At 45.2% G+C, this 22184-nt stretch overlaps 1 protein-coding gene across 1 annotated transcript in view; it reads right to left on the reverse strand.

Moving 5' to 3' along the window:
* Positions 1-22184, reverse strand: part of LOC120949071 (broad-complex core protein) — a 116636-nt gene that overhangs the window by 84815 nt on the left and 9637 nt on the right. The window contains exon 2 of the mRNA XM_040366050.2: positions 12277-12365. The gene's annotated coding sequence lies outside the window, so the exon portion shown is untranslated. The remainder of the gene's footprint in view (positions 1-12276; positions 12366-22184) is intronic.

Consider the following 22184-nt stretch of genomic DNA (forward strand, 5'->3'; position numbering starts at 1 on the left):
GAGTGAATAGAGATATACAATCCCAGTCAGTTTTGCCTGTTCTATTCAAACGTAATCTCAAAAACATTCAATAAGCGCAATACTTCTTTTTATAATGGTCGTTATGCTTGGAGTTATATTTATTTTCAATATCCAAATAAATCTTAGACTTAAAATGGTGCATAGACATAAATTACTAGAATACAGTGCACTCGTAAAGACATTTACGGCAACTGTACCCCTTTGATCGCTAAATTTTAAGCAATTCAAACGGCTCGCGTAACCCAAAACTTCTTATTCAACTTCTACAGACACTCAGTTTAACCTCGCGTTGACCTAGTTTATTCCAGAAAAATCGGGGATCTTCAAGAAAGAGGAGTCGCAGCAAAAACAAAAAACCATACACGCTTCTCACACACGTTGCAACACCGCCAGACATCGTGCACTGCAAGAGAATCTCTACCGGTCTGTCTCAAGGGGATCCAATTAAAAAAAAACGCATGACCAAAACCGTCGGCACCACCGAGCGCGCAACAAAGCCGAATAGAAAATGTGCAATAGGCAAACACGGCAATAAAGGAGAAGAGTCTGTGTGTGCGAGACACAGACGAATGAAATGCTGCCGACGTCTACCGTCGTGCACTGGAAGTTCCCACCACCAGCATCATCTCGATCTTATTTTATCGTGTACATGACCTTGGCAAAATCTCCTAGACTGGTGGGTCCCGGAACCTGAACCGGCTCGATCAGAGAGAGAGAGCGCAGCAACAGGAATTTTGCCGAAACCATTCGGAACAATCTCGGAACCATGTTCCAGGAACGATGCACGGGAGAGGGGCAGCACAAACTATTACCAACCTCCGAGGGGTGGCAGTCTCCCCGCGGAGGAGCGAAGCGAAGGAGAAAAAGGTCAGACGATTGCGCTCGGTGCTTGGCCGCACAGACGATGACCGGCTAACGCGCGGCACCAACACACACACCAAGAGCCGCGCGTTGCAGACGCGAATGGAAATGGAGAAGCACAGCAAAAAAACACTGCACAAACGCGAATAACACACGTTGTCTAGCGCGCACGGAAGTAGTAGACGACGTTAGATCAACGCTGCACGGTCTTCTTGACGCTAGCGCAAAGCGAAGGAGGCGAAAACATTCGCTAAAGTGGAAGAGTTGCGCTTCTGCGCTTCGCTCCGCCGTCCGGTGGGGATTGAACGGTGCAGCAAAGAACGTTTGTCTGTGACGGAGGAGAAGTCGGGGTAGTGGGCGATGTGCAGTGCTCCTTCCATCAACCTCTCCCCTGTACTCCTGGCAGAGACTGGCAGCGCTGGGAAAGAGCGCGGCGCATCGGAAGGAGGTCACACTCCGTGCTGCTGCTCTTTGTCTAGCCTTCCCCTGTCGTGCTACTGTGCTACACATTACCCTGAGGTATTGCAAGTGGCTGCTGCTTCGCCGTCTGCCAGCTCTGTGGGTATGTGTGTCCGCCGACTTACACGCCGTACGCCTGGCCTTTGATTATATCTTGCCGGCACACGTTGGCCCAGACCTAGGCACAGTTCCATAGCATCAAGAGAGCACACTACGAGAGGGGTGGTGGCCGGGTAAGCGACCGATTGCCTGCGAACAAACGGCGTCCACAGGCCTGCCCACGCCCGAAGGCAGAGCTGATGGCATACGATTCTATCTTCACCATTAACATGAGAGGGACAGAGCTTATACCCCGAACGTACCCGAAAGGTATGCATGCTTTACTCATCAGGATCTAAAGGCAAGGACAAGGCAAAAGAGACACAGAAAAATTTCCTCACGGCTACACATGTCCTTTTGATGCGTTGTCTATGCGTCTCGCTCGGTATCACAGCGGCTTACGGCAGGTAAGCAGTACAAATGCTGCTACCTGATACGCACACATGTTTATCGAACACAACTATTCGGTTCGGCTCGGTAAACTTCACGAGGATGCCGGAGCAAAAGGGCGCAGACTTTTTCATGATTTTGTATGACTTCGGCTGTTTTGGACCGTGCGTGTAGGCGCAGGCATTGAAAGCGAAAGTAGTGTACACACATGCCCGCAGTACCGACGACCGGCGTGTGTTGACCGACCGACCGACTAAGTGCCCGACAAGATGTAGAAGAGAGTGCAAATGCCGGTTAGATCATCGCATGGCGTATGGAGTACGTTTTAAGATGCACAACCACTACCATCGCTTTCCGTCCGTGGTGAATTTCCGTGGAGATTTTTGTTTTTTTCAACCACACTGCCTTTAAAGTGGCAGGTTGAATGTAGATTTGATGTGGAGCATTTGGTGAAAAATGAAACATCACACAATACTTCGTTTAATGTTCGCAACATGTCGGTTAATTTATTCGAGTTATTCTACTTGTTTGAAGATCTATAAAATTAAGGATCTATAACCTATAAAATATGGATATAAATAATTAAGATGGATATGATATTGAGAACGACGATGTGTTCTGCAGTGTTACAATTTAGGAGGAAATAAATTAAACAAGACCAGCGGTCGGAAAACTTTGCATCTAAAAGAGCCAAATTCTACAAACATGTTTGTGGAGTTTAACGTGAACAGCCAAACTGTTAAACTTCTTCAACTAAATGATCTATGTAAGGTATGCTACGGCCCGAATAATTTTCAAACTGTTTTGAACTATTTGATCTGTATAATTGCATTGAAATTAAGCAGTATTTGTATAAAATTAAGACCTTATTAACTTTACTTTTCGATATGTTCTGCGCAGTATCTGAAACAATAATCCATCTCCAAAAGAATGTATAATCATTGAAAAATACAAATAATCTTTTCATTACAGAAGAAATACAAGGAGCGATTACTGAGTTCAATAAAAATTTCATACAAATAAAGAAAGTAAAAAAAGAAATACAGTGGAACGCCGTTCATCCGGGCTCATCGAGAATCAACTACGCCCGGCTACTCGAATAGCAAAGATAATGGGTCCAGTCCAAGTATACTCTTTATAACAAATTCTGGGTTTTTTCGAAATTTGTGTTATGCTTTGGTAAAACCTACTCAGTTTTTAGGAACATTACAGGGTTTTCCAGGAGTTCTCATAGCTGTGGGACACTTTATTGACTCTTTTTTACACGAAATGAACTTCATATGATGGGATTTGGACACTATAGCATCTTATTTGGACAAATCCAATAGGATTTTTTCATGGAGCCTGTCCAAAAAGAGTGCCTTAGAATCTATTTCCCATCATATGAAGTTTACTTCCCATAAGAAAAAGTTAAGGAAAGTGTCCCACAACTACGAGAACCCCTGGAAAAACCCTGTATATTTGTTAAATGAAAATATTTGAAAATTAGCATGCATTTTAGTGTTTTTCGTTATGACAATGTGCTCTGAAAAGGGTTTTTGTTAAATATCCTCCTGAGCACGTAAGCCGGGGATCAAAGGTAAACGGCGTCCCATTGTAGTTGTATGATGTTCCTGATTGTACAATGCTGCCACACTTGCTGGAATGCTTTTAAAGTATCCTTTGGTTTCTCTGAATTTACATTAAGTATGCTTCAACACTCGTAGGTTTTTGTTTTGCAACACACTAAATCAGCTGAAGCAAACCTATGGCAACGGTTCCAACATTATATCTTTGACCCATCATTATATTTTTGACGGCGCGTCCAGAGTCCCGCTCCCCGATGCACCCACACGCCCCCCACCGAACAAGTAAGTAATAGCTAAAATATTTGCATTATAATTCCCGGACACAGCCAAAGCCAGACGGCAAAGAAGAGAACACAAATTTAAAGAAACAAGAATCACCACCACACATGCAGCGCATGCAAGCGACGAAACGAACTACAGAAAAAAAAAACTCTCCCCCGGACGAAAAATAGCTGAAAAGAGGGGCGCAAAAAACGATTGCCATTATTCAGTCTAGCGGGGACTTGGGTGGGTGCGGCAAAAGGGAGGGAGACATGGGCCACCCGTCTGGAAGAAACACGTCCCCACTGGGAATGATGTGCGTCTGGTGTCTAGCGAACGGAACTGAGTTAATCAGTCAAAAAAAAAAACACACACACAGCAAGAAGACATCTACTGCTTGCAATAGATTTGTGTGCGAACGTCAAGATTTGACCGCGGTGCTTAATTTTGTCTTGCATGTCCCCCCCCTCTGCACATTCGCACATTCCTCCACTCCACCAAAACCGAACCGGTGCACGATCCGTCATCGTTTTCTAGCTTCCCAAAGCGCAACGTTCCAAATCTAACACGATGTGCAAGGGGAGTAGTGGGGGCACACTAATACACACAAAACACATGGGAGCGCGGGCGCGATAAAGCCAAACGAAAACTAAGCAAGCAAGGCAAAAAAAAACCTCAACCCCAAAATCAACACACCACTTGATCGCCACTCGTTGATGTCAGCGGGTGCGCGCGCGCGCGCATGTGTGCGTCTGGTTCTATGCGTGCGCGCAAGCTTGTTGCAATTTCGGCTTTGTTTTCTTTTCCTTCTTCCTTGCCGGTCGGTCGTGCAGACAGGGGGCAAGGTTGCCGCACCCCCTCCCTTGGCCGAAAATTTATATGCAGCAGCGTCACCACCACCATTACTACAGCAAGAAAAAGAACCGCAACTTGCATTAGAATGCCAAAAATAGAGCGAAAGAGATGGAGCGTACTGAAGATTGGTTTGGTGGTGGTGTTGGTTGGTGGGTAGATAAAGAGCCAAGCTCTATTCAGCCGCCACTCTTCCCGAGCCTCTCTTTCAGTGCTTTAAACCCTTCCCCATCCCATCCCCTCTTCCCCAGTTGCATCTCCTTTTCTTCACGTCGCCAAAGACAAGCGCGCAGACAGACGGGAACGACGAACGAGCCCTCCGCACAACCCGGTCACACACAGTTAGGTTTATCTGGCTTGCAAGCCGACCGGTCCTCCTGGCACCACTCCTCGGTGCGCTCCAAGCGGCGATAGGCGCGAGCGTTGAGCAGGAAAAGGAAGCGCGCGAGTGCGAATGAACTCCAACGCGCGCATCAAACACACGACACGAGCCTCCCCTCCGCTCAAACACCACCTGCCCCGTTTCCACCCCAACACAATTCTCTATCTCTCTTAAACACACTCTCCCTCTCTCATTCACCCCAGGCTCCTAGGCAAGTTGGGAGCAGACGATCTAATCATATCGCATAGTTGCTGCTCCCGTGCCGTTGCTGCTGCTGCGTCTGCCACAGAGAGCGGCCACGGTGCAACGCGCTAATGCGCTTGAGACTCGCGTTCAAGGTCAGAGACACACACACACACACACACACACAGGGGGCGAATGATTTGATCGTTTGCCTTTTTTCTCTTCTTTTTGGCTGTTTGTCGTTTGGCACTTTTTAGACCAGCGCTACATTTGTTTGCGGTTAGCAGTGTGTGTGTGTGTGTGTGTGCAGTGTGTTTCTATGCAGTTCGCTGTTTTTTTCTCGCTGCTTCTTTCTCTAAACTCAATCTTTCTGCGCTTTGCTGCCGGCGGGTGGGTTAGTAGTGTAGCAGCAGCAGTAGCAGCAGCGTGTGTCTGTGTTGGCCTTTTTATTTATGGTCCGGGGGGGTCCTCCTCCGTCGTTCGCTTGCTCTGTCTTGCTCGGCTTGACACGGCCGCACCACACCATTTGGTTAGATTTCAAGGTTACATTAGAGCCGCTATTAGGAGCGGGAAGATCACCAGCCGGGAACGCGAGGGGGGAACGCGATGTCTAGCCGGGTGGTGGCACAGCGACGGGCCCAAATGCAATAGGAACACCTTGTGGAATTGGGTTGGATGTTTTTTAGCGCTTCAAAACCAAGAAAGAAAAAAAACTTGGTCTGCACTTTTAGAACGCGGCTTAGGCGAACACACAAACAAAAAGGGAATTGGAATGGTTTCTCGGAAAGCGTAAAGCAATGCTGCGCGCACCACAGAAACGGTTCCCCGATGCATTTCGAAAGCGGTAGGAAATTTGAGAGCAAATTGAAAAGAGCTAAAATATGCCCCCAACAAAAAAAAAGAATTAATTGCTGTGGGACATTAACCAACTTTTTTTTTTGGGGCTTCAAACCCGTCTCTAATATCAAAAAAAAAATAATAATAATAATTGATTATTCACACATTTTAATATAAGCGTTGGCAAAGCTCAGTTTAGCTCCTTTGCGATCTTGTGTAAACATTTTGTAAATAAAAAAGAAAATTCAGCGAACCTTCTTCTGTGCCTTTTTCTTTGCTTCCTTCGTACAGACCACATTTTAAATGCGCTTTGAGCGATTAGACTGTCCCCCTAACGACCGCAACAACAACACACACACACACGCACGCACCAACCCCACATTGCAACCCAAACCAAAGTTCGATGACATTTGGGCGAATGCAAAATTGTACCATTTAGTCAACATGCTCCGCCGGCCGCAGCAGCGGAACAACACACGCCCGGCAGCGTAAACAACGGGAACCGATAGAGCTTGGGGGGGAAGAGTGGCGGCAATGCACCACAACACCTGCTTCCCGCCCTGCCACCAACCATCTTCTCTTCGCCCCCCCCCCTCCCCCCACAAAGAATGGGGGGATACTTAAGATCACGCGCTCCTCGGCTCCACTCACTGCGGCGGGCCGCGATGGACGACGATTGTGCAGCAGCAAGAGTGTGAAACGTTGTTTGCCTTCCTCCTCCTTCCTTGGCTCGGTTGGTCAAAAATTCTGAGACCAAATTTCAAAACAACCTTTTCTTCCTTTTTCTCGTGTGTATGTGTGCGCCCAGAAAATTTCAAGTGCCGGCCAAAGATGATGATGATGCAGGGAAGTGAAGCGTGTATGTCAAGGGGAAATGCATTCTACGGCAGGGAGAGAGGGGGGGGAAGCTTATGCAGATTGCAAAAGAATGAAAAAAGAAAGAAGGAGAGCACACACACACACACACTGGGGCGCGCAGAAACTGGCTTGACCTGCTCTGCTGGGGCGGCGGCTCTCATCGTTTGGGGGGGGGGGAGTGAGATATTTGCCAGAGAGAGAAAGAGACAGACTCCGAGAGATTGACCACCGTCCACAAACCCCAGAGTGCATTGACATCGCGCTTCCCAACATCCCCCCGGGGGTTTCACATTTCAACGCTCCCCGCGCGCGCGCGACGAAGTGTGCGTCAATGACGTCGCCGAAAGAAAAAAAATGAATACAATCCTCTATTTATATTTGACAGAGACGTGTTGCGGTGTGTTTGCCCCTCACACGCCCTCCTTCCACTCCACCACCAGGTCCATCCAATGTGAAAGACTTCTTTTTCGCACCAAAAACCAAACATCCCGAACTTGCGCCGCCGTGTCAAAATCATGTTGCGAAGAATGGGGCGCGCAACAGCAGCAGCAGAGACGCACGCAAACATTCGCACGAACATTTCTTTTGCATTATTCTATATTTATTTTCTCTCTCGCTCTCTCCCTGCACTGCACACCTCTTGCGAGATTTGCGCCCGTAGCCCTTGCACGGTCGTCGCTCGCGGCGCGCGGCGGCGGCGGCGACAAACGCCTTGGAAGGAAGAAAAACACACACACTAAATACTCCACACACTCGAGCGCGGGCCCGGGGAGAGATTTCTTCAGAAAAAAATGACGCCCAAAAAAGGCAACAACAAAAATAAAAAAAAAGAAGAACAAACAAACTGTATCCGCAACAAATTAGGTCAAACGCAGTTGGAGCACAAACCTGCCCCCCTCGTGCTACTCCTCCTCCCCACTTGCGGTCCCCGGCGGCTTTTAAAGTGTGCAAGATTGCATTTGGTGTGCAAAAGATCCTTGCTCTTTCCGCGCGTGCTTTCTCTTCCCCGGGTCACTGCAACGCAATGGGGAGGGGGGGGGCTGTACTCATGTTTAAAGTATTGGTTGGAGCAGTGCATACATTGAGCAAAGACTCCATTTGTCTGCTATTGATACACAAGCGCGTGAATGCGTCTTAGTTGCAGCGATGCAAGCGGGTTTCGAATGATATTTCCAGTCGGAATGAGTCAGTATTGTATTAGCACACATGCAACAACAAAATGGGGGCAGTATGCGGACAAAGGTGACCTCTCCCTAATGTTTTAATGGTATTAAATAAATTATGAAGTATTTATTAGTTGTCGTTTTTTAAATTACGAAAGGCCTCTAAAACATACGAAAAAATAGTTAAACTTAATGATTCATTTCAATGTATTTCTTCAACTGATCGCTTGAGATTTCATAAATGCATTGTAAGGTATTGAAAACCGCTCTTAAGCATAATACATTACGCTTTTAGAATTAATCTCTCTTACACGACATGCAGCGCTTTTGTGAAGATAAAAAAAGACCTCGACAGAAATGTCACACAAAACACGTTTTTCATGAAATGTATTTTTTCATCACTAATAGGGGCTCTTGTACCAACCCAACCAAAAAACCACCACGCACCCCAAACCACACATGTTACAAGACACCAATGGGGTTAAAAAAGAAAACGAAAGAAAAGATCTGCAAATCATAAAACGGTAAAAACTTGATGCCTATTTACTTCTCTTATTTGTGCCCTTTAAAGCCGCTGCCCGGCGCGGCATTGCATCACTAAAATGTCAGCAACCCCCCCCCCCCCCCCCCGCACCCCAACCATGCGGATAAAACACAATCGCCATGTGCGTAGTACGTGATTGATCCACAGCCGGAGTGTGATAGTGGGGTAGACGAAAGTGGAATGGGTATACCCCAGTAGGTGCCACCTCTGTTGTGTGTGCGAATGTGTTTCTCTCCTTGGCAGGGCAGCACGGGGGCAGCTGACCTACCTTTCTTGCCTACTTTCAGCAAGGACGCGCAGCACTCCCCCCTTCTTACGGTACTAAAATTAACAATTATCCACTAAACCACGGTGGTGTTTGCATATGCTTACATGCTCAGTTTATCATTTTCATGCAATTCGCGCACCTCCCATAGGTGGTGGCGATTCAACATAAAATAGAGAAATAAATTTCAAAATAAAAAGAAAGGCACGGGGATTTTTTTTTGTGAATAAAAAAAATCCTTCACAAGTAAGACGTTAAATATTTTAATTTCTGTTACAAACCCTCCACCACTGCCACCACACGCACATCGACGAAATATCTTAAAGACAGTGAAGGAACGTGCGCTGTTATTGAACACACTCATCGCACGCGTATCGGATTATTTTCAAACAGATGGAATACATTTCAAGGTGGATTTGTCCATGCTCGAGTTGTTTCGTAGCCGTTGTTATAAAAAGCTCCGATTTCTGTTTTCCCTTTAAGCCGTACAAATTGTGCAAATCCGCCAATGCAATTCGGCAAGCCATCGACGACTTATTGAAATCACTTTCACTAAAAACGACACGTAACATGGCACACAACACACGGCAAAAGATGACAGGCGAGTGCATCGGTGCAACACGTGATGCAAGGCGCTAAGAAGTGCACCCAGACGGGAGCGGAGGACAGACGAAAAGAGTGCGGACAAATATTTAAAAAAAATATACATTTATTTCTTATTTACCTATTTTTTCTCGAGCCTGTGTGATCGTGTGACTTCAAGCGACACAATTGCAAAATCTACCAACAAAACGTTTCCAATTCGATTAAACTGGCTTACAGAGATTTCGTTTCTTATTGTGATTGTTCACCTCCTTACTATACACACGGTTGCAATGAACTGACTAATGGCTGTTTTTCACCTACCAGTGAACACATTGCATTTACAGCGGGGTTATCTCTTCCAAGCTTTCCCATCGGTCGGATGGAAACTTTCTCCAAATTATTCGTGCCCAAAATCGTTGACCCAACCATTGAAAAAGGCCAACAACAAACAAAAAAAAAGGTACGAACAAAACAGCATCCTTTCCAAACGCGATCACTCACCCCGCCGGGGGGACTCCTCCTCTCGCTCTCTCCTACACAGCATCCACACACAACACCTCAAATTGCATCCTTTTACATCTTGGCCCGTTCGATCGGGGCTTATGCTTTGTGTGCGATTTTCTCCTTTCATGAGTTAATGCACCAAAACCGCTCGTGTGTGAGGAAAGACCAACAACAACAGCAGCAAAATCGATCGATCAAAGTCACAAATGATCGCAGGAGGCAACAGTCCGTGACGATGCCAGCGCAGGAGAGAGCATTAGCAAGCGCGGCGCACATTAAAATTGAACCACGAAGGATGAACAGGAGAAAAGTGGAGTGAAGAAACCGAATGCAACAGAAAGACACAAGGCGACCTGACGACGACGGTCCCATATTTGCAGCAAAAGTCAGCAACACTATTGGGCAACACACGCCACACACCGTCGCCATTTCGGTCGCCACAATCTGGCGCACCACATACTTGGTACACACAGGACCGTCGTTGTTGTCCTGTCGCCGCCTGGAAGAGTGCAAAAAAGGGCCTCAATAAAACGTAACTACCAAAAGGAAACGCCACCACAACGCCCAGGAGCTGCAAAAAGACGAACGCATCCATTTCCATGGAGATCTTGGGCGCGCACGAGAGAGCTCGCGGGATCGGTAATGATGCACAGCAGCGAAGTGCACCTTTTCAGCTAATGCAGCAGCATGCACACACACACACACACACAAAACGACAAAATCGTGGGGAATAAACCCATCCGATCACACCGGCTCGGCGTAAGAGGAGGGCCTTAAAATATAACCCTCGAGTGAGAGTCAATAAAAGGAAACCGAATGGAAAATCAACAAAAACACGCAAACGCGCGCCGTGTCCCGCCGATCCTTGCCTTCTCCCTTGCGTGGCGTGCAGAAGTATGTCACAGAGTTTTGCAACTTGAAACTTAACCATACACACACTCACAACATCCTTCTCCTCGCGGCTCTTGAGACACTAGAGGTTCGTAGTCATAAAGGAAAGGAACAAGCGACCTGGCACGACGCGGAAAGATATGGATAAACTACAATAATGATGTGTGATTGTACAGGGTGGACGAGAGTCACCGGAGCCTCTTCAAAAATGCAGGATGCAATCGTCTTTGGCTGGCAAAAATCGACGAATCGCTAAATTGCATCCTGATGGGACGTTTTTCAGCTTTAGGCTGTGGCTTTAGTAAAGTTACCAGGGTGCTTGCCGGCGTAGAGAAATTTGAGGAAACCGAGGTCTTGGTAATATACATCAACTCAGACTCACACTAGTTTGAATAGTTCGGGGTAGATGCTGCGTACAACACCGGATCCGGGTCTCCTTGTGTCTCTAGCTCTCTCTCTTCTTCTGTGTCTGTCTTGTAGTCACGATATCCCACCGAATATCTTTTGTAAAGAACCGGTTTTTGTCGCTGGTTTGCCTCCTTTCGGGAAGGATCGCAACACATTGCACCACCCAAAAAACACAAAAATGCACATTTTAACGAGGCCGTCGTACCACCAAAGCACCGATATTTACGACCTGATCACCCAGGGGGGAAGAACTGGATACGTTCGGTGCAGATAAATCTAAATTGCTAGAAGGTTCACGAATTGGAAAAAAATATTGCAGTCCTCATTCGGTATTGGAAATACATTCAAGCGAGATAGCAATTGTTGATACCACCAAACATGCATTGCACAGGCCATTGAGATAATATCACAGTAACAACAAGTTATTATGAAAATTATTCTATTTTATTAAAAAATCAATGTTAAAACCATCTATTCAAATCTAAACTACAATGCTGTACTGTAATGGGTCGCATTAAATTGACATAAATGGAATATAATTTGTTTTTGTTCGTCTTGCTACTCGATTCAAAGAAATTAGCCAAAGTAAAGTATTAAAATTTGGCGTCTTAGAGCAATACATGTGTGCATAAACTTGTGATCCAATGTGATCTTCATCTCTCATCCCTGCTGGATAGCCATACCAAAGAAAACCATAAACTAGTTTAGCACGACCACTTTTCACCATCACGCGCGAAACCTGCCGAAAAATGGCAACCCTATTCTGGCTTAACCCCACCAGCCAAAAAAGCAAAGCTGTCATTCGGGTGATACAAGACGAAGAGATAGAAAGATAGAGCGCGAGAGAACGAGAGAGCTCTAGACAGGGGTCCACCAGAGCCGTCCGGGCGAATGTCCAATAATTTAAACGCCCCGAAACGAAATGGCAACGACCTCCGAAATTGTGGGCTTGCTTGCTGGAAAACTAAAACTGCCCTCTCGCCCTCTCTCTCTATGCAAGAGCGTTTCCTATGCGGTGTAGTGTGGCAGCAGGCAACACAGATACACCCCGGCGTAGAGCCATTATAAGCGATGCATCTTGGGCATCGTCATCATCATCATCATCGCACAAGATCACGACACGAAACCTGTTATTGAAGACCAACCTGTGCCTCCGGTGGAGAGATGGGAGCGTCGTGTTTCTTCCAACACCGAAAAAAAGCCGTCCCGTCCGTGCGCCAACTGCTGTCCAATCCTGCCACAGCGAGAGAGAGAGAGAGGGGGAGAGATACAAAAGAAAGAAAATCAGAAATTGGTTAATTTTTCTTGCTGCAAGATACACACTCGAGAGTTCGTTGGTCGAAAACAGGCCCTCCAGGGAGAAGAAAGCTTTTTATGAGAAAAAGACAAAAAACACACACACACACAATGGCTAAAAAATGTACGCAAGTCTCTTTTTGAAGTTTCATCGGTTTCGGTCATTATTTTCCCTACATTGAAGCACGGAGAGTGTTCCCCGCTGTTGTGTGCTGCTGTTGCGGCATTTGGAGCAGGAGCGGATGTTGCTGCTGTCGAGGGGGTAATTACTAAATTTCTTTCCCAGCCATTTGCACCCCGCGCCATAGGCATGTGTGTGTGTGCGGGGGGGGGGGGGGGGGGTTTGGGGGTTTGCGTTTTGCTCTCTAGAAATGACCCAGGGAACCTTTTTTCCCATTGCAAGCGTTGCACGTTGGCACGGCAGGCAGGCAGGATGGCGAAAATTGCCGACAATATTTGTCCCGGTTCAATTGCCACGGTGCATTTTAATGGGACACACAACACTACACACAGGGCAGCGCTAAACAACAACAAAACAAAAAAAACATGATCCAGGAGAAAGGAAATGCAAGAGAAAGGGTGGTAATTTTGGGCACATAAATTGCCGTTTTTCGACAAGTGTAGAGAAATATAATTAGGCAAACATCATTATTTTACAGTTGCCCGAGAAAAGGCGAAGGATCCCATGAAAAATGCAATTAAAACGAACACAAATGTTGTTCGTAAAGCAAGAAGAAGTGTCATTCAATCATTTACCTACACACGATTCGTTTCCAAATCATGACATGGTAGAGATTGTGCATTCAAAATGGACGATACTTGGCGAACTTGCGAAGTGAAGACGAAGGGAGAAACACCACACCAATACATGCTAACCACCGAATGCAGCCACCAAAATGTAGGAATCGAATGAAAATAAAAAAATAGTGACGACTCCCCTACCCTCCCTCTCTCTCTGCTCGATGAAAGTTTGCAAGTTTAGTTGAATCAAGTTTCACGTAACTAAACGAAATGGGTTGAATAGTGGCAGCAGCAGCAACATCAAAAACTACTGTACTACGGTAATTGGCTTGCGCCGCACCAAACTAAACCCATCTTGATCGCAACCAACTTCCTTCCCCCGCAAGCAACCCCTGAAACCAAGCCTCCTGTTCCACTTCAAATCGACTAGCAAAAGCGAACAAACATATATAACATATACAAACATACAATGGTCCTCATTTTTTTAAATATATATTTTGGAGGTTAGCTACACCCCAATTCCACACTGCTACAACAAGAGGAAAAGGTACGGGAGGAAGTGGGCAGAGAGCGAGAGCGCACTGCGCACACAATTTAGGCCCAATTTTGATTTTCTGCACTGGCGGCGCGCACTGCATTTTGTGTGCATCGCAGCACACGCACACACACAGAATGCAGCCGCTTTTTTTCGTCTGCCAAAACTGCACTGTTTTTTCGGTGGTTCCATGTTTCTTCCACTCGGTTGCGCAAACAAACCCACACACACACACACATAGGGATAGAAAGAGAGAGAGAGAGAGCCATAGGGTGTGTTGAATATCGAGCCGGTTGCGCAGCGCTGCACTACACACACTGCACAAAAATTCCACTTTTTGGTCATTGACCTCGTAATGTGTGCCCTCCCTCCCCCTCCCTTCGCTTCCTCTACCCTCCGGCGTCCAATCGACGCGCTTTGGTCTCTTCTCGCGATCGAATTCGCTCCCGCCTGACCCACCGCAATACACACTCATCATCATGTTGATGCCGAGCCACCCCAAACCCCCCACCCCCTCCCCTAAAGGATAGAAGGAGGTTGACCACCAAATGCGCAACACCTAACCTCTTGCCTTTTCCCTCCTACTGAAACACACACAAACACACACACATATTCAAAAGTTTCAAAATCTCACGCCACATTCGTAGGACGTTTTGTACATGGCCACTTTAAAAAAAAATCTCCCCCTCCTCCTTGTGTTTTCGAACGTTCGAAATAGGTTGCCAATGCATCGGACTGCCCCCGGGCAAGGGGGGTAGGGAGTGTGGAGTAGGATGGCTTCGGCTAAGTAGTGCATCGTCTTATGCAGAAAGAAGGAAGAGGGAAAGAGAACCACAACGCATTAGACCGATCGATCAAAGCGGGACGGATGAAGGAGCGGAAGCAAGCAAAAGACTCAAAAAAAAAACACTAACTCACACACACACACACACACTGTTCCAAGTTTCAAGTATGTCAAACATACGCACACACAGTCGCATGGGACGATAGCACCTAACACACTCGGGTCCAAGTTGTAGTCGTCTTGTAGATTGCATGGATGATTTAAAAAAATACACACACACACACATCACCCTATAGTGCGCGTGTAGCTGTGCATGTCTCTCTGAGAGACGTTTCACCACAAAACCATTGCTGCTCTCTGTTGTCCGAAAATTCACCACCCGAAATAAAAATTTCACACAAACTGTTTTGCACAACCTCCCCCCCCCCCCTACCCCCCTTACTGCACTTCTACATCGTAGCACACAACACAATTGCAATTTTTGACCCTCCCCCTCCTCCAAACAGCAGCCCCCAAAAAGATAACCGCATGGGTTGTATAGTGCACACACAGACACAGATACAGATGTTGTCGTAAGCCACCATGCGTCCGCTTCTTAGGGAATGCGTGACGCGCGCGCGGTAAGCGCACGAGAGTGGTCGCGCAACGCATCTCTGCGCGAACGAGATAGGGAGCAGTGCCGAAATGTGCATCTACCATTGCACACCTATACCAATGCACAAATGCATACATCGTATTGCTGTGTGTGTGTGTGTCTGTATTGGTCATTTTGGGAAGGAAATAGGGGAAAAAGAAATACGCTTAGACGAAAAAAAGCTGCCGTCATGGACGTAAGAAGGACTGTGTGTGTGTGTATGTGTGTGTGGATAAGTGCGGTTGTGTGTGCTTTGCAAACGCATAAAAACTAACTTGCCTTAGCCATCATTTTAGTTTGATTTTAGTCTTGCAGTTTTTTTTATAATATTTGTGACGTTGCTGATGCTAAATTTGTTTTTAGACAGTAAGTAGTTATACAGAAACTACTATAATGTGAAATTGAAATAATAAAACAAACAGTATATCGCATCACATGATATTGAATTATTTCGAATTGTTATTAAATCCATAAAGTAATGATTATTGGGTATAAAATAAAGCTTTTTCCCACCCTGTACATGAATGGTTGAATTAAAAACTGACTCTCCTCTGTTTTATTTTTTATCATTTAACAAACAAAGGCCATTCCTACATATATATTTGGTTATTTCCGACATTTTACTAGCCTGAAGAAGTCCCTTGGTTTCCCTATTGTTCTAAAATATGACCAAAACAGTAAAACAAACATAAAAACATAAAATACAAATTTTAAACCAAAACCACAAAATACAAAAGATTCCATCTAATGTAAAATGTTTCGCTCTACGCGCTACAGCACGTTCCTTCTAGAACAAGATATACGCCATACATGGGAGGGCATCGATTTTTCATCATCCGTCAGCCACCACACCAACACCAGCCTGCCAGCCACCATCATTTCTAGCGATCGTTCGCCCCGTTGCTTTGTGTGATCTCTCTAACACTACCACCTTATTTTGCAGGTCATTGCCCTTTCAAAATTCAACAATCATCAACACCCCCCCCCCCTTCCTCTTCCTCTCTCACGCCTTGATTCACCACACGTTTCATTCTTTCCTTGCTTCCTCCTTCTTGCATTGCGGCTCCCCCCCTCGGCACAGAAAGGCGGAATAATAAATATACATGGCTGGCGCACGAAGGATCTTCGACGATCTGCTCCCTCGCCACACAGCTAGGGGAGGAGTAGGATGTTGTTCTCTAACTTGTGCGCAAAAGAAGCAGCTCACACCAACACACACACACACTATCAACCTACGGCCTGTGACCTCATAAAATGTGTACCAGGCAGCAAAGCAAGCCTTCCTCTTGCCGTTGTTGCCATTTCGGCGATTGCATCTCGTTCTTCCAAATGATTTACCCTTACTGCAAGTCTTCCCCCTTTAGATTCTTCATCAGTACATAGACAGCGTTCATGTGCTGGTCTCGTCGGTAGAGGGTAGGAAGCTCATGCCACTCCACAACCCTGCCCTCCCCCCCAAAAAAAGTGCATACCACCAACAAGCTGCCCGGAGGGAGCTGCGAAGCTTGGTGGAAGCGCATCAAGCGAACGTCTATCAAGCAGGCCCGAACCTCGAAAGGGGGATGAAATGGAGGACCCCTGTTGCTGCTGCTGCTGCTGCTCTCGACAAGATTTAGGAGTAGGCAGAAAGGGAGAAAGACCAGAAAGAGAAAAGCAACACTTCCAGCGCGAGCAGGCAAGTAAAAAGGGAACGCAGAGAAGAAGAAAAAAAAGACAACAAAAAAGAAGCAACATTTCCATCCCCAGCTTGCAGCTGAAATGCACCAACACCACACAATGGATTCTTTTTTTTTATTGTTTGCCGTCGTCTTATTTTTTTAGCAAACAATCGTAGAAGCGTCATGCGGGCAGCAGAGTGTGTCGTTTACATTTGAGGATGCGTTTGACCAGTGGCCTGAAAAAATTGCTCCGTATATGTGTGGTTGAATGTGGTGTGAGTGATACACTACAATCTCTAACATGAAGATGAGCTGAGACACTATCGAACTCCAAACAAAACTTGGCCATGTAAAAAAACAAAAACATGAGATTTTGTGGTTGTGAAACACAGTTGCGATTTGTTTTAATGGCAAAGAGAACAAAGACGGCGGATTACACGCGTTATCAACAGAGCAAAGCAACGACTGTGGTTATCGGGGAGGGAAGCACAATAAAAAAAACGCTCCTCACTCCCCTGTGAAACAACAATGTACACAGTTAATCTTGTATGTTCTACAGATGCAGTAAAGCTTAGATTAGTGCGCTTGCAATGCTGCTTTGCCTAACTTTGTCCGCCCGTTTTGCGATACCGTGTGCACTTTCCAAGCTGGTACCCAACAGCAGCGATGCCAACCAAAATGTGTTTGCTATAACGACAAGAGTTACATTTCAACTGCTTGCTTACTTAGGGACGGGCTCATCGAACAAGACCTAAACACATTGTTTGCATTAATTCCCAACTCTCACGGGCGTATTGCACCTTCGGGCACAAATGATACAGGATCTGTTTCGCTTTGAGATAAAAAAAAAAACAAACACACACACACACACACATACTTTTTCACTTTCTTTAGCTGAGCTCATTGGAATTTCCAATCACGCCCGGGTGAAAGTTTTGCTGCGTTGCATAAAAATGCACCGTCTGTACACAATTCGGCACACATATATACAAGAAGCAGCACCCATCATGCGTAACGGTTGCAGAAAAAAATAATCTCTGACTCTTATTATTTACCTGTACGTTCGATTCGCATTCATCAGTTTTTCACTATTCTCATTATTTTGCATCACTAGACCATTAACTCCAATAAACATAGGAAGAACGTGAAATGGAGATGCCTGGTAGTTTACAAACGAGGTGCAAAAGACTTCAAAAATCAAAACTTTAGCAAAATAATCTTCTCGAAGTAAATCGAACCCCTTAAAAATGCTGAAGAAATCGTACAACTGTGTTTGAAAGCACATATAGAGGCGGCTCTCGTATGCATGCAATAGTTATTCCCCTTTTCTTTTAAATCAACCATCTGAATAGTCTCAAATAACACACACACACACACACTGAAACACAATTCATTGCAATGCAATCGCTCTTCCTCTCCCCAGAGATCACCAGTCGGGAATATATCCGTAGATACAACAGTGTGCAGCATGCAATGTTCTGTTGCATCCTGCACTTTTCAGCTAAAAGTTTGGCTCTTTCCGTCACATACACGCACAGCAGCCGAAAAGAAAACGAGTTTTGAACGATGTTTTCCTTTGGTCAGGTAAGACAGACGCACTCGCGCAAGCAGGTTCGGCATTCGGGGCATGGCGGGCGGGTGGTAGCAAAAGTGCAATAAAAGGAGGTTAAGGAAGGTTACTTACACACATACACAAACGCGCACCATTAGCATTGTACGGGAATGAATGCGAACTACGAAAATGCTTTTAAAACAAAATAAAGCAAATGGATGGCAAATTGGTTGTGAGCGAATGTTGTGCGATCGGTTGTGTTTAGTGTAATATGCAATAAGGAAAAGTGTTACAGGGAATAAACAGACATTTGTTTTTGGTGATACACGTTTGTAGTGGTTTTCCATAACACATAATTACAAAATAGTTATTTTAACACGAACACCAACACTATTTTCATGATTATTATTTCATTTTTTTTTGCATATTTTTGAAGCAATGGCATATTCAGTTACCATTTTTTTCTTTTTATACACAATTTATTGAGTTTGCTTGTATTGAGCTACTCATCGGATTATTGAGTATGCTCATCAGGCAAGAAACGTTCGAAAAAAAGAACAAAGCGGAATCTGAAGTGAGCATTACCAACAATCTGCTCATATTAATTGAATTTTTGCTTTGTTGAAAGATAAAACTTATTTAAACATAAATGGAATTTTTATTTCCTTTGTGATAAAAACGAACAGAATACAGTGGAATCTCCCTAAGGTGAAGCTTCAAGCGTCAACTTAGATAGATATTAATGTTGAGCAAAACTAATGGAAGTTATTGCTATGAAGTTTCCAAGAAACCACCGAAAAAGCTTGACTTCCTTGGACCAATATATTTGTGAACTGTCGTTCAAAAATTAATCTTAGAGAATTTCGGCTGCCAAATCGCATATGCATCTTATATAATGTTCACCTTAGAGATCTTCACCTTAGAAAAATGTATAAAATGTATGGAATATGACGGGACCGCCAAAATATTCATCTTACCGCGCGGCTACATGAGGTGAAATGTACACCAAAATGAACTATTTGACACGTGAAATATCTGACAGGTACAGCTAAAGGGCTGGGAGAGACACAACATCCGCTTTCAAAATTCTACGAAAAATTATATCTTCTTAAGCAGAACATTCCCTAATAGGAAGAAATTATGAACTGTTGACTGAAAATTGACGAAGTACTCGATATTGAAGTTATTTAATAGATTTTATTACAATTTTGTGCACGCTATTTGTTTACATTGCACATCAGCTGGTTGCTGTGATGCTTTATCCGTCAGATATTTCGCCTGTCAAATAGTTCATTTCGCTGTATATTTCACCTCATGTGGCCTCGCGGTTAAGGAAACAATTCATCTTGAAGAGACTACATCTTAGAGAGATTTCACTGTATTTGAAAAATAGTATTGGCACAAACATTAAAACACTCATGTAGGAGTTAAGATTAAACCACTTAAAAATCCTATGTAGTAATTTGCAAGTTCAATAAATTTGAAATTTATATCCAAAGCAATAAACAAGTGTAGGGGATGTCTTCTGTATATTCGTATTGCTGCTAGTTTAAATGCATGATTTGAAGGACACGCTTGCCGAGCTATCCAAAACGCATGCGATCAAGTAAACCGAAATTAACTTCATAAAGCTGTCACGCATTAATTTCAGACGGAACGCCAACTTTACAGCAAGATGCGTGCACATATAGGATGCACAAAATGGATGGCAAATAAATATTTCATTTTCTATGGACGGCGTCGTGAGTGTGTGTGTGTCCAAAAACTGTGTCCCCAAGTCAGCCATTGCTAGCAGCGTAGTCTCTAAAATTGCGTGATTCAGCTGGCAAATGCATTTCTGCACACACACACACACACACGCGAACAACAAAGCACAAAATGCATCGTAGAAAAGCAATGACTGGTAAAACGAAATGGTAAAAAGAAAAAAAGCAAAAACACACACTAAATCCAAATGACATGTAAGAAAGATCGCAATGAATACCATAAAAAACGCACCAACACGAACACACACACAATCTACGAAGGAGAGAAAGACAGATTTTTGGGGGCAAGAAATTGCACTTTGAAGGCAAACCGGGCTCTTTCCCCCTTCTATCCCTTTTCTTTTTTCTTTTTGTTATTGGACCCCATTGGGAGGGCCGCTCGCCGGCCCAGACCCAGGATGCGCGCGGTGGTGTCGGAGGCGGAGGACAAACAGGACGGCGGCGGAGAACCGCAACGCAAAAGGAAAATACCAATTTTATTCACCAATTTACAATTTTCGACGAATCGCAATTTTTAGAGCCACAAAGTGGCGGTCAGTCAGTCAGCAAGCAACACAAACTGTGCCACAGTCCACCCCTTCTTCCACCACCCGTTTGGAAATGAATATTGTCTATCTCTACCATCGTTGTACAAGAGAGAGTGAGAAAAAAGTCGCGTGTTTTAGCCGTCGTTCGGCCCACCAAACAAAAGTGCATCCCACAGCGACTAACGAAGCAAAAAAGATGCAATAAAAATGCATCAAGATGCCCACTTTTTGGGAGGGTTTTGTGTGTGTGTGTGAGCGCTACCCTCCCCCTTTCAACCCCCCGCCCGCGATCAGTGTAATTTGGCAGGGATGAAGGAAATGGCAAAAATAGGCAGCCCGAAATACCACCCCTCCCCCTCGGCTGCCTTTCCCACAGACTATTCCCTCTTCCTCACGCTCTGTGTCTCCCCCTTTCAGCTTCCTCAAATGGAAAGCCGGATAAACGAGTTTATGCCAACACAGATCGACCGACTCACACACACAGCACAGCACTGCACTGCACTGTGATGCCGAAACCCCCATGCCCCGGTCATCCCTGAGCACTAGTGCCCAGAGGAGCCTCTTACTTCAATTCCCACCAACCGAGAGGAGTCGAAAAAACAAGAAGCCGAAGAAAAGAACGCACCGCGAGCGCAGCGCAGCGCACACAAAACGCAAACGCACATTTTTGTACGCTCGGTCGTTCCTGCGTGTAGTAACACACTTTTTGCTTGCTTTTGTGTCGATCTCTTTCTCCCTCTCCTTCGGTTTTATCTGTTTCTTCAAATCGCTGTGCAATAATTTTGTAGATTTTTGGGGAGATGCAACAGCAGCAGCAGCACAACGACGCAAGACTTTGGCTGGATGGTTTGATTTGTTTGAGTTTTAGAATCTACCCCCTTCATTTTTTGCCCTGTTGCAGCCATCCCATCCCACCAGAACAACGCACAGCCCCCCCTTTGGAGAGCCTGCAAGTTGAAGAGGCGAATGACCACATAAACGCGACCCAGTCCTCGTGCGCTCTTCTTGGTCAGTGGCTTTCGGCGACTTGTTGCATGCATCTTCGCACACCGCTCTATTGTATATAGTGCGCGTTGTTGCATTTTGATCTTTTCCTTCTTGGATTTAGTTTCGCGAGTAACAAAGGATGCACAAAATAAAAAAGCCAGTCGAATTTCTTAGCGATCGAATGATTTCCGCGGCAAATCTCCCATCATGAAATAGTTCAATGAAGTAGAAGTGCTTGGTGTTCTTTTTTTTCCTCCACTTTGTTGTTTCCCCCATTCGGCGCCAGTCCAGTTCCGGATCCAGACAGGGCCGGTCCAAAATTAGAAGATATTCTCGTTCGTTTTTTACGAGCTCCTCACGAAGGCAATAAACTATTTAATTTTTGAGGTTCCCCTTTTTGGTGGAAATTTAAATTGCCTTTCTTGATGAGTCTGACTTGGTTTACTTGGTTACATTTTAACCTTTCCAAACCGTATCCTGTTCCCACTACTTACTCCACGGACAAATGCTTTATGTTTGAATGTTTTAGGAATTAAATTGAATCGATATGAACCGGTTTTGGGCATGTTACGA

The sequence above is a fragment of the Anopheles coluzzii genome, chromosome 2, assembly GCF_943734685.1.
Source record: "Anopheles coluzzii chromosome 2, AcolN3, whole genome shotgun sequence".
Taxonomy (NCBI): domain Eukaryota; kingdom Metazoa; phylum Arthropoda; class Insecta; order Diptera; family Culicidae; genus Anopheles; species Anopheles coluzzii.